At 39.6% G+C, this 14,786-nt stretch overlaps 1 protein-coding gene across 1 annotated transcript in view; it reads right to left on the bottom strand.

Annotated features, from left to right (window-relative positions):
- Positions 1-14,786, bottom strand: part of ZSWIM6 (zinc finger SWIM-type containing 6) — a 206,288-nt gene that overhangs the window by 114,956 nt on the left and 76,546 nt on the right. The gene's annotated exons all lie outside the window — the stretch shown is intronic.

Below are 14,786 nucleotides of genomic sequence, written 5' to 3'. Positions count from 1 at the left end.
CCCTATCCCACCCCTCTAGGTGGTCACAAACCACCTAGCTGATCTCCCTCTGCTATGAAGCTGCTTCCCACTAGCTATCTATTTTACATTTGGTAGTGTATATATGTCCATGCCACTCTCTCGCTTTGTCACAGCTTACCCTTCCCCCTCCCCATATCCTCAAGTCCATTCTCTAGTAGGTCTGTGTCTTTATTCCCGTCTTACCCCTAGGTTCTTCGTGACATTTTTTTTTTCTTAGATTCCATATATATGTATTAGCATACGGTATTTGTCTTTTTCTTTCTGACTTACTTCACTCTGTATGATACTCTAGGTCTATCCACCTCACTACAAATAACTCAATTTCGTTTCTTTTTATGGCTATTATTCCATTGTATATATGTGCCACATCTTCTTTATCCATTCATCTGTTGATGGACACTTAGGTTGCGTCCATGTCCTGGCTATTGTAAATAGAGCTGCAATGAACACTTTGGTAAATGACTCTTTTTGAATTATGGTTTTCTCAGGGTATATGCCCAGTAGTGGGATTGCTGGGTCATATGGTAGTTCTATTTGTAATTTTTGAAGGAACCTCCATACTGTTCTCCATAGTGGCTGTATAAATTTACATTCCCACCAACGGTGCAAGACCGTTCCCTTTGCTCCACACCCTCTCCAGGATTTATTGTTTCTAGATTATTTGAAGATGGCCATTCTGACCGGTGTGAGATGATATCTCATTGTAGTTTTGATTTGCATTTCTCTAATGATTAATGATGTTGAGCATTCTTTCATGTGTTTGTTGGCAACCTGTATATCTTCTTTGGAGAAATGTCTATTTAGGTCTTCTGCCCACTTTTGGATTGTGTTGTTTGTTTTTTTGGTATTGAGCTGCATGAGCTGCTTGTAAATTTTGGAGATTAATCCTTTGTCAGCTGCTTCATTTGCAAATATTTTCTCCCATTCTGAGGGTTGTCCCTCGGTCTTGTTTATGGTTTCCTTTGCTGTGCAAAAGCTTTTAAGCTCCATTAGGTCCCATTTATTTTTGTTTTTATTTCCATTTCTCTAGGAGGTGGGTCAAAAAGGATCTTGCTGTGCTTTATGTCATAGAGCGTTCTGCCTATGTTTTCCTCTAAGAGTTTGATAGTGTCTGGCCTTATATTTAGGTCTTTAATCCATTTCGAGTTTATTTTTGTGTATGGTGTTACAGAGTGCTCTATTTTCATACTTTTACATGTACCTGTCCAGGTTTCCCAGCACCACTTAGTGAAGAGGCTGTCTTTTCTCCACTGTATATTCTTGCCTCCTTTATCAAAGATAAGGTGACCATATGTGCGTGGGTTTATCTCTGGGCTTTCTATCCTGTTCCATTGATCTATATTTCTGTTTTTGTGCCAGTACCATAGTGTCTTGATTACTGTAGCTTTGTAGTATAGTCTGAAGTCAGGGAGCCTGATTCCTCCAGCTCCATTATTTGTTCTCAAGATTGCTTTGGCTATTCAGGGTCCTTTGTGTTTCCATACAAATTGTGAAATGTTTTGTTCTAGTTCTGTGAAAAATGCCATTGGTAGTTTGATAGGGATTGCATTGAATCTGTAGATTGCTTTGGGTAGTAGAGTCATTTTCACAATGTTCATTCTTCCAATCCAAGAACATGGTATAAATCTCCATCTATTTGTATCATCTTTAATTTCTTTCATCAGTGTCTTATAATTTTCTGCATACAGGTCTTCTGTCTCCTTAGGTAGGTTTATTCCTAGATATTTTATTCTTTTTGTGGCAATGGTAAATGGGAGTGTTTTCTTAATTTCAGTTTCAGATTGTTCATCATTAGTGTATAAGAATGCCAGAGATTTCTGTGCATTAATTTTGTATCCTGCTACTTTACCAAATTCATTGATTAGCTCTAGTAGTTTTCTGGTGGCATCTTTAGGATTCTCTATGTATAGTATCATGTCATCTGCAAACAGTGACAGCTTTACTTCTTCTTTTCCGATTTCGATTCCTTTTATTTCTTTTTCTTCTCTGACTGCTGTGGCTAGGACTTCCAAAACTGTGGTGGATAAGAGCGGTGAGAGTGGGCAAGCTTGTCTTGTTCCTGATCTTAGTGGAAATGGTTTCAGTTTTTCACCATTGAGGATGATGTTGGCTGTGGGTTTGTCATATATGGCCTTTATTATGTTGAGGAAAGTTCCAGCTATGCCTACTTTCTGGAGGGTTTTTGTCATAAATGGGTGTTGAATTTTGTCGAAAGCTTTCTCTGCATCGATTGAGATGATCATATGGTTTTTCTTCTTCAATTTCTTAATATGGTGTATCACACTGATTTATTTGCATATATTGAAGAATTCTTGCATTCCTGGAATAAACCCCACTTGATCATGCTGTATAATCCTTTTAATGTGCTGTTGGATTCTGTTTGCTAGTATTTTGTTGAGGATTTTTACATCTATGTTCATCAGTGATATTGGCTGGTAGTTTTCTTTCTTTGTGACATCTTTGTCTGGTTTTGGTATCAGGGTGATGGTGGCCTCATAGAATGAGTTTGGGAGTGTTCCTCCCTCTGCTATATTTTGGAAGAGTTTGAGAAGGATAGGTGTTAGCTCTTCTCTAAATGTTTGATAGAATTTGCCTGTGAAACCATCTGGTCCTGGGCTTTTGTTTTTGGGAAGATTTTTAATCACAGTTTCAATTTCAGTGCTTGTGATTGCTCTGATCATATTTTCTATTTCTTCCTGGTTCAGTCTCAGCAGGTTGTGCGTTTCTAAGAATTTGTCCATTTCTTCCAGGTTGTCCATTTTATTGGCATAGAGTTACTTGCAGTAATCTCTCATGATCTTTTGTATTTCTGCAGTGTCAGTTGTTACTTCTCCTTTTTCATTTCTAATTCTATTGATTTGAGTCTTCTCCCTTTTTTTTTTTTAACTTTATTTATTTATGCTGTGTTGGGTCTTCGTTTCTGTGCGAGGGCTTTCTCTAGTTGTGGCAAGCGGGGGCTACTCTTCATCGCGGTGCGAGGGCCTCTCACCATTGCAGCCTCTCCTGTTGTGGAGCACAGGCTCCACACGTGCAGGCTCAGCAGTTGTGGTCCCCATGCCCAGTAGCTCCGCGGCACGTGGGGTCCTCCCAGACCAGGGTTCAAACCAGTGTCCCCTGCATTAGCAGGCAGACTTCCAACCACCGCGCCACCAGGGAAGCCCTCCCTTTTTTCCTTGATGTCCCTTTTTTTCTTGATGAGTCTGACTAATGGTTTCTCAAATTTGTTTATCTTCTCAAAGAACCGGCTTTTAGTTTTCTTGATCTTTGCTATCGTTTCCTTCATTTCTTTTTCATTTATTTCTGATCTGATCTTTATGATTTCTTTCCTTCTGCTAAATTTGGGGTTTTTTTGTTCTTTCTCTAATTGCTTTAGGTGCAAGGTTAAGTTGTTTATTTGAGATGTTTCCTGTTTCTTAAGGTAGGATTGTCTTGCTATAAACTTCCCTCTTTGAACTGCTTTTGCTGCATCCCATAGGTTTTGCGTCATCGTGTCTCCATTGTCATTTGTTTCTAGGTATTTTTTGATTTCCTCTTTGATTTCTTCAGTGATCACTTCGTTATTAAGTAGTGTATTGTTTAGCCTCCATGTGTTTGTATTTTTTACAGATTTTTTCCTATAATTGATATCTAGTCTCATAGCGTTGTGGTCGGAAAAGATACTTGATACGATTTCAATTTTCTTAAATTTACCAAGGCTAGATTTGTGACCCAAGATATGATCTATCCTGGAGAATGTTCCATGAGCACTTGAGAAAAATGTGTATTCTGTTGTTTTCGGATGGAATGTCCTATAAATATCAATTAAGTCCATCTTGTTTAATGTATCATTTAAAGCTTGTGTTTCCTTCTTTATTTTCATTTCAGATGATCTGTCCATTGGTGAAAGTGGGGTGTCAACGTCCCCTACTATGATTTTGTTACTGTCGATTTCCCCTTTTATGGCTGTTACTATTTGCCTTATGTATTGAGGTGCTCCTATGTTGGGTGCATAAATATTTACGATTGTTATATCTTCTTCTTGGATCGATCCCTTGATCATTATGTAGTGTCCTTCTCTGTCTCTTCTAATAGTCTTTATTTTAAAGTCTATTTTGTCTGATATGAGAATTGCTACTCCAGCTTTCTTCTGATTTCCGTTTGCATGGAATACCTTTTTCCATCCCCTCACTTTCAGTCTGTATGTGTCCCTAGGTCTCAACTGGGTCTCTTGTAGACAGCATATATACGGGTCTTGTTTTTGTACGCATTCAGCCAGTCTGTGTCTTTTGGTGGGAGCATTTAATCCATTTACATTTAAGGTAAGTATCGATATGTATGTTCCTATTACCATTTTCTTAATTGTTTTGGGTTTGTTATTGTAGGTCTTTTCCTTCTCTTGTGTTTCTTGCCTAGAGAAGTTCCTTTAGCATTTGTTGTAAAGCTGGTTTGGTGGTGCTGAACTCTCAGCTTTTGCTTGTCTGTAAAGGTTTTAATTTCTCCATCAAATCTGAATGAGATCCTTGCTGGGTAGAGTAATCTTGGTTGTAGGTTTTTATCCTTCATCACTTTAAATATGTTCTGCCACTACCTTCTGGCTTGCATAGTTTCTGCTGAAAGATCAGCTGTTAACCTTATGGGGATTCCCTTGTGTGTTATTTGTTGTTTTTCCCTTGCTGCTTTTAATATATTTTCTTTGTATTTAATTTTTGATAGTTTGATTAATATGTATCTTGGCGTGTTTCTCCTTGGATTTATCCTGTATGGGACTCCCTGTGCTTCCTGGACTTAACTATTTCCTTTCCCATATTAGGGACCTTTTCAACTATAATCTCTTCAAATATTCTCTCAGTCCCTTTCTTTTTCTCTTCTTCTTCTGGGACCCCTGTAATTCAAATGTTGGTGCATTTAATGTTGTCCCAGAGGTCTCTGAGACTGTCCTCAGTTCTTTTCATTCTTTTTTCTTTATTCTGCACTGCAGTAGTTATTTCCACTCTTTTATCTTCCAGGTCACTTATCCGTTCTTCTGCCTCAGTTATTCTGCTATTGATCCCTTCTAGAGTTTTTTTTTTTTTAATTTTTTTTTTTTTTTTTTGCAGTATGCGGGCCTCTCACTGTTGTGGCGTCTCCCGTTGCGGAGCACAGGCTCTGGACGCGCAGGCTCAGTGGCCATGGCTCACAGAGCCAGCTCCTCCGCGGCATGTGGGATCTTCCCGGACCGGGGCGCGAACCCGTGTCCCCTGCATCGGCAGGCGGACTCTCAACCACTGCGCCACCAGGGAAGCCCCCTTCTAGAGTATTTTTAATTTCATTTACTGTGTTGTTCATCATTGCTGTTTCCTCTTTAGTTCTTCTAGGTCCTTGTTAAATGTTTCTTGCATTTTCTCTATTCTATTTCCAAGATTTTGGATCATCTTTACTATCATTATTCTGAACTCTTTTTCAGGTAGACTGCCTATTTCCTCTTCATTTGTTAGGTCTGGTGGGTTTTTACCTTGCTCATTCATCTGCTGTGTGTTTTTCTGTCTTTTCATTTTGCTTATCTTACTGTGTTTGGGGTCTCCTTTTCGCAGGCTGCAGGTTTGTAGTTCCTGTTGTTTTTGGTGTCTGTCCACAGTGGCTAAGGTTGGTTCAGTGGGTTGTGTAGGTTTCCTGGTGGAGGAGACTAGTGCCTGTGTTCTGGTGGATGAGGCTGGATCTTGTCTTTCTAGTGGGCAGGTCCACGTCTGGTGGTGTGTTTTGGGGTGTCTGTAGCCTTATTATGATTTTCGGCAGCCTCTCTGATAATGGATGGGGCTGTGTTCCTGTCTTGCTAGTTGTTTGGCATAGGGTGTCCATCACTGTAGCTTGCTGGTCATTGAGTGAAGCTGGGTCTTGGTGTTGAGGTGGAGATCTCTGGGAGATTTTCACCGTTTGATATTATGTGGAGCTGGGAGGTCTCTTGTGGACCAGTGTCCTGAACCTGGCTCTCCCACCTCAGTGGCACAGCCCTGACGCCTGGCTGGAGCACCAAGAGCCTGTCCTCCACACGGCTCAGAATAAAAGGGAGAAAAAATAGAAAGAAAGAAAAGGAAGGAAGGAAGGAAGAACGAAAGAGGATAAAATAAAGTAAGATGAAATAAAGTTATTAAAGTAAAAAATATTACGAAAAAAAAATTTTTAAGTAAAAAAAAAAAGGCTTTAAAAGCAGCCTCCACATTTCCATAGCTAAATGTAAAAGAGCAAATCTACAAGGCATAAATACGTAATAACAAAATAGAAGGAAAGAAGCACTATTCTCTTTACATCACCCCACTGTTAAAAACCCCCAGTTATCTGCCCACTTCCTACTGGACAGAATGTCCTATGGAGCTCAGCATACAAAACTCTTCAAAATCTGGGAAGCTTACCTCTTCAGATTTCCCATCTGCTGCCACCACGCCCCCAAACACACACCCCCTCAACATTCCCGTCATGCTCACTGTTATAAGCCCTGTCTGTGCCTTTACATATGCTGTTCCCTGTACCTGGAATGTCCTTCTCTGACAGCCTTCTCTTTTTGGTGAGCCCTTCCGCATGCTTCCTGACTAAGCTTAAATGCCACTGCCTCTGTGAACCCTTTCCTGACTCTCCCAACAAAAGTCAGCCTTACTCTGCTCCCCCCGAATTGTGTCCCTACTCCTGGGCTGTAGGAGTGAGGATTTCTCTCTTGCCCTGAGTTTCTCCATAACTAGAACGTGAGGTTTCTCAGAGCAGGGATTGTGGTCTAGAAGTGCAGTGTCTTCCAAGCACAGTGCTCCATAAACACTGACAATGACTAAATTATCTTCTCTAAGTAGGACAGGTTCAACATTAAACAAGAGCTAGCACTTGGAATACTTATTTTATGTCAAATACTATAAGAAAAAGTGCTTTGCAAATATCAATTTACTCCTCACAACAATCCTAAGAGGAAGGTTTTTCCTCTGTTTTAACCTCTCTGAAACTAGGATGTATCAATGATACAATGTATACTGTCAAATGGACAGTATATTTTTCATTCTTAGTGGTAAAGCAATGGCACATCTTATAATCAGTGGTCTTGGTTTTGATAAAATATGGTATTATTCCCATACATTCCCTCATATTTATAGATGAGGAAACTGTGGCACCAATGAGAATTACTTAACTTGCTGAAAGTTGCACAGAACAGTCAAGATTCAGTTCCACGCAAACTGATCCCAGAATCCACGCTCTTTATCCACTTCTCCCCAACAACAGTGATCCTGTAGCATGGGTGGGCTATTGGCAGCAGAGCTGGGAGAAATCCAAAAGTAAGGCTTGCTCTTTGAGGTTACCAGGATCCTGCGAAATGGCCAGGTTGAAGCTCAAGATTGGAGGCAGTGAATTAAAATGGATCTTGAAGTACCTGAGGAGAGGGCCTAGAGTCCTTGTCAGCATCTATTCTCTCTGCAGGAGGCCTGGGTCTGAGTTCCAGTTCCTTCTCTACAGCCACCTCAGGACACATTCTCCACATCTTTATTTTCTCCCTTAGGTTTGTCCTGAAGTTGCCAGTGAATATAAGCATAATTCTCTCAGAAATTACCAAAAAATGACCTCGTCAAGCCCTCTGCCTTATATCTTAATCCCTGTAACATCATTGCTGGTAAGTAGCTATCTAGCCTCAGCTCAAACACTTAAGCAGTTCCTTTTATTTTTAGAAAGATGGGAAAAGATACTCCTAATATTAAAGTTCATCTCCTAATTTCCACCCCGCATCCTACATCTGCCCTTAGAACCTGCACAGCAAATTTTAATTCCTCTTCTTCATGACAGTCCTTGTCTTTATTTGAAAACTATAGTCTTAAGATAGCAATTCATAGGCACCCTGCCTGCTTCAAAAACTTGCCATCACCGGAAGTAACGGAGGCAGAAACAGCTAGCAGTAGTGAAAACATAAGCAACGTGCTAAGAAAACACAGAGAAAGGGCAGCTCCTTTGTGGGGGACAGAGGGTGAGGGAGAGGGAAGGAGTAAAAGTTCACAGAGGAGGTGGACTGCGAGGGGTAAAGTGCTGTCAGCCAGTGTCAAAATTCAGTATGACAATGAGGGGAAAATTTTATAAAAACAAAAAGCTGAACTTTTAAACATATGAAATGTTTCTGGTTTCTAACATTCTTGCTTTCATTTTATGATTCTGGGCAGAAGGCTCATTGGCTTGTACAATTTGTGCAGTGCCGAATGCACAGATAACCATCCTACTGACAGCGGAATGTAGGGTTGGAATAAACAAAGTGAAACTTACCATCTGTGTGGTACCATCTGATTCAAAGCAATAACACGTACTGAAGATTTTACTTGTATTATTCACTAACAACAGGTTGCCTCAGGTACTTCAGTTCTATTCATCTTGGGTAAGAAGCTAGCACAAATGCAATCTCTGTAACTGCTTCTTAATAATCAGTGACCAAGTCATTCTGGTCTAATACATACCTCCCCACACACTCCCCAGCAGCCTTTGTTCCACTGTAACTTATTTGACCCACTATTACAACATGGATAGTGCCTAATATGCCACAACCCTATATGTAAGACCAGAAAAAATATATATGTAGTTTGGTAACGTAGTAGAAGCTGCTGTATAAAGAACACTTATAACCTTTACTGTAAGTGATCTTTCTTTCCATCTGATGTTAAATGAGTCACTTACTGCTCCAGGAGCAAATGAAATGTCTGTAATACTGTTGGAACTTTTAGATATACATACTGTAAGAAGCTGGGGAACTAGTATAATTTTGTAGGTCTTTATCATGGTCTACAACTTAATCCTATATCGTCATTAGACAATTTGGTGATCTCTAAAGCACATGTTGGCTTCTTTGTATGGTCCAGTTCTCTATCCATCAGTTCAGTGTGATACCTTCTGAGCAAGGATAACAGAATTTAAAGATTACTATTGCAAATTAACACTACTGGTGCATGTCGTTCCTACAGACCATAAAAATATTTGTATAGATTTTACAATTACACAGTACTTTCCAATTCATTTGACACTCGCAATAATCTTGTGAGATACCTTCATTTTACAAGTGAAGAAACTAAAGTTCAAAGACATCAAATGAGTAGCCCAAGTCTCTACTGCCAGTAAGCAGCAGGGCTGGATCTCAACCCAGATCCTCCGACTGTAATTTCCAGGATCTTTCTGTTAATGAAACCATGGCTACCTCAGTTGCACACCTAACTCTAGCCCAGATCAACCCGCTGTCTGCTGCATGTTCTCTTCTGTAATGAATCCAACCAGATGGCAGTGGCTATATACTACCATTGTCCTGAGGGGCTTTCAGAGAGGCTTGTAGTAGGTGGATGCAGAATGACACTCTAGACCAGCGCTGTCTAAAAGAACCTTCTCCAATGGCGGAAATGTTCTACCCGTGAGCTGTTTAATACACTAGCCACTAGCCACATGTGGTTACAGAGCACTTGAAATGCATACTGAGAAACTGAACTTTTAATATTTTTTAATTCTAATTAATTTAAATTTAAATGGCTATGTGTGGCCAGTGGCTACCTTAACGGGGAGCACAGTTTGACCTTGGAAGCAGAACTTAGATTGGAAGCAGAACTTAGGGTTTTAATGTTGTAGCTTTAAGCACAAATGAAAAAGAAAATCAATTAAATAATGAGCTGAGAGGACAGCACTAGCTCATGGGAACTAGAATGGATCCGATACCATCAAAAGTAATACAACCAAAAGATAATCGTAGAATAATCTTTCAATCTTTGTAAACTCTCTGGTCAGCCAAATCTAATGAGTGACTATATAAGTCCAGGCCTGCTAATAGTATAAACTATGCAGGGCAAGGAACTCAACATTATTCTATAGGCCACAATGGGTTTCCTGGGAAAAAAGAGCTCATCACTCTACATGGAAACTAATCCAACTAAATTATAAATAGATGATGGATGTGAAAAGCAAGGTGTCTTTAATAAATCAGGCATTATTCCTCTAATTATACTTTATCCGAGTACTGAAGCATCTCAAAGGCCATATCCTTGTCTCTGTCCTTACAGTAAGTATCACATCCATGCGTCTAACACCATCCGTACCACTTCCTTCCAAAACGTGTCTTCCCCCCTCAGTCACCTAGCTAGGCACTCAGAGGTTTCATTTAACTGAAAGTGATAGACTTGTTTGGCATCAAATCCTTCTCTGTGTTAAAATTATTGAGACTTTCAAAACGCCTAGATAGGTTTCATAAGTCCCAAGAATAAAAGCAACTGTCATTTCTTTTTCCTTTAGTTTTACTTTACTGGTGCTGATAACAGAACTGAACCGCAAGTCAAGAGCCTGGGGTCCTGGTTCTGACTCTTTGACTACTAGATGTTTAGCCCTCTACAAACCACTTAACTTCACACTGCCTCCGTTTTCTCATTTGTGAATTGATGGGATGATTAGATCAACCGCTAAAGTAATTTCCAGCTGTAAAACTCTACCATTCTGTGATATCCTCAATAGTTTTCAGTTGAGTTCGAGGTCTTTCTTAGAGCCTCCTATTAAGAAAGCCACATATTTGGTTTATGTAGCCAAAACTGTGATATGTGCAATCTGCTTCAAAAATTCACAGATCAACAATCCACCCATTCTCCAAAATTCTGAGTATACCAATTCTCTCCTTACAGAAAAAGCCATTCATTTCTAGTATTTCAAAACACAACTCCTTCCTAACTGTGCAAATTAAAAGTACATTCAAGAGGCAAGGATCTAATTACTTATACTATTAACAACCTGGAGCATCAGGAAAAAACACATGCTAACGTGGACCTTTTTGGATTACTTTTTGCTTTTCATTTATCTCTGCAATTCTACTCACTCACACTGAAGCCACACTCTCTCAGATTGTCTGTCCAGCTCCTGGGTTCTACAATTCTGAGCCTGTCTCCTCTAGCAGTACCTGAAAAAAACTGTTCATAAGAAAAGAAAAACAGCTTTTCTACCTGTGTGAAGGCTTCGTTGGGAACTTGGATTTATTTATACTCAAAAAATCCACTTCTGAAACTGAACTTGAGTAATTTTAGCTGGCATTTAGTCGGCATAGTTGGGTAATCTTCTAAACCTGTTCAGTGTAGGTGATTTGTACTGAGGCAGGACCCTCTATAGACAGTGAGCTCCTTGTGAACTGAGTCCCTTTCGTTTCTACAACTGTGTTCCAACTTAATTTCACTTAATCCACAGGCCCATGCTAACAAAGGTAAGCACTATCTCTTTGACTCCTGTCCATCCTTGTCATTCATTCTCTTCACACCTGTTCACTTCCCTCAGCTTCTGTTCTTTCACATGGGCTTTATGTCTTCTAGTCTCAGTAACTTGTTCTTGACAATCCATCATTTCAATTAATGCTGTCTTGTGATCCAAGGGTGGTAGCAGGCTAATGCTCGTGGGCTATGTGAGGCAAAAGGAGGTAGCATAGCTAAACTAAATCACCCTCACAGAGATGGACCTACAGGGATTTAGTCTCACTGGCATAAGGTCCTAATCACCTGTCTAAAAGGCCTACCTGCTGGTCACTCATCACTTCTGAGAGAATCAAGAAACAGGATGCTATCACATTTCTAGGAAGCGATCAGAGGTATATAAGCTCTGACAGATACATAATCAGCTAGGAGGAAGATGAAAAGCAACATGATAATCAGAAGCTGAGGCTCCTAGAAATTACTGCTGGAGTATCTAAAATTCTTACTAAAATTATCAAGAAGTCTCATAGTTTCTCGGGGGGGAAGATGAAGCTATATGAAGAGAGGCTTCACTAGTAGGGAAATCCCAAGGGTAACAAGAACTGACTCATCTTAAGAAGATCTCCATGAGATATCAACAGGTAGAACAGCAAGCAGAATCAAACAGCAAGAGAATCAAGCCTTTCCGCTTTCTTTCTCTCCATTCCTTCCCAGCATTTGGACTCACTGAGCAACAAAGGAACGCCTTTTGTTCTACAAGCTCACGTGCAGAGAGCTTACTTCCATCTGCCCTTTTTGTCCCCAATGATTCCTAGGATCTGCATTCTTCTCTACCCAACCCACATGTAAGAAGGTTAGACATAGATTATGATCTGTGCTTTTAGTTTTACAGCAAAATCAGACTGCTGGTATTCCAAGCCCTGATAAGCTTATCTTGAATAACTTAAGCTCCCATTACCCTTCATTGGTAAATTTTTTATGAAGGTTTTTGCCCTTAAAGTTCCCAGTTGTTTAAAACAAATCAAAAAAAAGAAGCAAAAGAGAAAGGAAGGGAAGGGAAGGGAAGGGAAGGGAAGGAAAGGGAAAGGGAAGAGAGAAAGGAAGAAAGGAAGAAAGGAAAAGAAAAAGGAAAAGAAAAAAAAGTTCTAAAGATATAACTATTCCTTCTGAGGTAGAAAGTAGCGTATACTTTAACTGACTCGAGCTCATCCAGCAACATATACTGAAAGACAGCTTTTAGGGGACTAGTGATGCTATCTTCTAAGTGTGACCTTTGTGAGTTGTGGAGAAATGGGGCCCAGAACCTTTATGTGGCCAATCCCAGTTCTCAACGCATTTCCATCCCGACACACAAACTCACTCTTACATAGGAATCAGTAAGTATTTCTATCTTAAGTATTCCTGTGCTACTCATTAAAATGAGAGCATGGGTTTTGGAGCCAGTCAAATCTGGGTTCAAGTCCCAACTCTGGAATTTGTTAGCAGCTCTATATCCTTGAGCAAGTAATGACCTCCCTACAACCCAGTTTCCTCATCTATAAAGTGAAGATTCAAACACTGCTTCACAGCCTCTTTGGAAGGATTAAGATTTAAATAAAATAACTAAGAGAAAGGGATTAGCATAGTGCAAGGCACACAGTGTTCAGCTTTTGTTGTAGTTTCTATTATTTGGGTCACTTCTTTCTCCATTACTAGAGGTCTTTGGTTCTATTATCCTATGATCCTATTCGTCATGTTACCAGCTTCAAGAAAGTCTTATCTTGGACTAAACCCAGCATTTCCAATCCAATCTAATCTACACAATCAGGTATCTCAGCTACTTAAGAGAAAAGTGCCAAATAAAGCATTATTTGTTCTGTTCCACAGCCACAAACATATTAAGTAGCTCTATCATAAATGTGTAACTAGTTTTCAGGAGAATCACATGAGAGTGTCTGGACATATCAGCACCATAAAAACAAGTCAAGGGCAGGTCCTACTACGTATAGGCTAATGGCATCATCTGCAGAAATAAAAAATAACATCATAAACCACCAACTTTCCAACCTTCTAGCTAATCCAGAAATGTACGAAGATTGGAACAATGTCCCAATTTTAACACTATTCCAAAAACAAACCTGTACACTATTTTTAATTTTCTTAAACTAGTCAGCTGGAAAATCTCTATACTTTTTATTTTCTATTTCTATTTTTATTATTTTTGTTGTATTATATCATTTTCTTTAAATCACTCAAAATCCTTTAGGGAAAAATAATATAAAAATAAGCAAAGAAACACTGAAAAATCAACTAATCTCAAGAGGTACTGAGTGCTCACTCCTCTGAAACACACACAGCCTTATCTGTTTTACCCCCCCCAATCATATTTAATGAGCATAGCAGAGTTCCTTCATGCTGAGTCCTTTAGTTTGGGGGTTATTGCGTTTGTAACTACTACAAGACATTTCTTTTTCCACAGAGGAAACTAAAGTAATTCAGTATGAGTTAATAAGACACCCAACAAGTAGAAGTTAAAATCCTGTATCTTCAAATTTTAAAAACATAACTAATTCTATAGCACAAAAGAAAAAAGGATTTATTTCAGCCACTCTACCTATCTAACCTCTCTGAACAGCTCATCCAAATCCAATTCTTTCCTCCTCTTCACCCACCCCATCCAATCCCATCACTGAATGCTGTTGAGGTGTCCACTGCTCTCCATCTCCACTGCCCCACACTAGTCTAAGCTAATACTGCCAGAACTGCTGCAAGCATGTTCTTTACTGGAAGCCTTGCTTCTACTCTTGCCCTTACCAACCTATTCTCCACACAGCAACTGGTGGGTGCCCTGCCACTACACTCAGAATAAAAGCCAATTCCTTACCAAGCCCTAAGAACACCTTACAGGATCTTGCCCTGACCATTTCTCCTACTCCATCAGGCATCACCCTCCCCTCATCTTCCTCTAGTTCACCACCCATGTGGGCTCCTTTCAATTCCTTGTATACATCAGGTCCTTCTGCCCTCAGGAACTTCCTTCAGACATACTTTATTATCTCTAGTTTCCATTAGACTGCAAGCTAATGCTAATTTCCATTAGACTGCGAGAACTGCTTTTATTCAGCAGTATGTACCCAGCACCCGAATAAAGTCTGGCACACAATAGGTGTTCAGAGAATATATGCGAAAAGAATAAATGAATGGGAACAGAAAATAAATTTTAATGTCAAATACCTTCAATGGAAGCCATATGAGAAACCAGCCTCAATGAGAGGAAATTCAAAATAAACCATTTTAAATTTAATATTCAAGATGGACACTCATAAGAAAACAGATTCTTCAGCAATGCTCTTAGAAACCAAAACAGAGATTAACAGAAGAGTTTTGAAAACTGAGCACAATGTGCCTCTTTTCTGGTTTTGACAATCTGTTTCCACTGCTGAATCTCTTTCAATTCTATCTTAAAAGAAGCCAAGAAGTAGCCCATAAAAGGAATATGCAAACAGTTAAAACACTAGCCAGAACTAAGAGACAACTGTGCTGCCAGCTGCTCCAAATAACATAAACAATAAATGCCTTCACATCACTAATTCTTGATAAGCAAGGCAACAGGAGGGGAAA

The sequence above is a fragment of the Delphinapterus leucas genome, chromosome 3 (genome assembly GCF_059928025.1).
Source record: "Delphinapterus leucas isolate spDelLeu-1000000601 "Yukka" chromosome 3, BTC_Dleu_Yukka2, whole genome shotgun sequence".
NCBI lineage: Eukaryota > Metazoa > Chordata > Mammalia > Artiodactyla > Monodontidae > Delphinapterus > Delphinapterus leucas.
This window is presented reverse-complemented; position numbering and strand designations above follow the sequence as displayed.